Genomic DNA, 1,485 nt, shown 5'->3' on the forward strand with positions numbered 1-1,485 from the left:
CTGCATTGTCTCCCCGGTAGGGAGCGCGGAAGGCCGGAGGATCGGCCGAAACCTCTGCCCTGGCTTCCGCACCTCTGGAGCTGCAACCTGGACTCATATTGTAGACTCAAGGGAAAAGTGAGCCGGTGGGGCTGGCCAGCCCCTAACAGCTGTGCTTCTCCATCTTAGCCCTGTCAGTGGCACGCCGGCTGGAGGCAGACCCCGGAGGCTGGCTCTCCTGGGAACCGGGATTGTCATTGATTTCCCCTTAGAAAGAAATGAGGCCTTGTAGTGATGTGTCTGCATGGATGCACCCTTTCCCTTAGTACCCAGCCTGGAGCCTCTATGGCTTGTCCACGCTCTGCTCTTTCTGCAGGCTAAACTGAGAGTTTTCCACTCTTTTCTCCTTTTTTCAATTTGAGCATGAATGGTGTGCTGGTTTGCTCTGGTCTGGGGCTTGGGTGCAGGTGCCACATGGCCTGCCGTGCAGCCCAGTGGGTGCCTGCTGCAGTGGGACACCAGAGCGAGCCTGGGATGCTGCTGCTTTCTCTGCAGTGACCTCAGGGTTGCCTTCGGAGGCTGCCAGCTGCAGTGCAGTCTTCTCTTTTCCTGCTCACCTGAACTCCCATTTTTTCCATCAGGACCCTGGGGCAGTGGGAGGGCACAGCACACCCCATCTTAGCACATCCCTGGTGCTGCCTCCCCATCTTTCCTGCTCCTAGTTCATTCTGGGACTCAGGGTGAGCACAAATGCATACTAACTCTCTGGATCCCGCTATGCTGGCAAAGTTGACCAAAGTGGAGTGAGGAGGAGGTTAGGGGTAAAGCAGGCAAGATTTGGCCACTGGCTTCAGAAGGTGCACTGTAAGAAACAGACATGTGTGACCCCTGTGCCATGGTGTCCAGAGCTTTTTACAAGCTTCAAGTGGTGATATTGGGGAAGATGTGTCAGGGATGTGGCCTGGGTGGTAAATGCTTTGTATGTGTATGTCACAGGGGTGGCTGTGCTAAGAGTCCCAGAGTGCGTCGTTGGAGGTATTAACTTGGGTGCAGCTTTGCAGTGCCTTTTACCCTTCTTGCAGTTGTTCATGGAGCCTTAATCAAGCATCATGGGTGGAGGGAGGCACTCTGTGAGACAAAAAGACAGAAGGGATTCAACTAGACACTTAAGCTTTCCCGCAGCTGCTGACGTAGCATCCACCTGGCCTGGCCTGGTTGTGCCATCACCCGTGGCCTCCCTGGGCACAGAACAGAGCAGGGTGTGTGACACTGGGCCAGTGACAAGGAGGGCAGAGCAGGACAGCGCTCTTGGGGTCAGAGCCATTGGTGAGGACAGAACAGGCAGTGCCATGAGGGACAGAGCAGTCAGGGCTATCAGAGGCAATGCTAGGGGACAGAACGAGGCTGTGCCATCAGCGTCAGTGCCATGGGAACAGCGCAGGGCAGCGCCATCAGGCTCAGCGCTGTGGGGACAGCGCGGGCAGTGCCACTGCCATGTGCTGCGCA

Source organism: Manacus vitellinus, unplaced genomic scaffold (assembly GCF_001715985.3).
Source record: "Manacus vitellinus isolate BGI_N305 unplaced genomic scaffold, ASM171598v3 scaffold_0_pilon, whole genome shotgun sequence".
Lineage (NCBI taxonomy): Eukaryota > Metazoa > Chordata > Aves > Passeriformes > Pipridae > Manacus > Manacus vitellinus.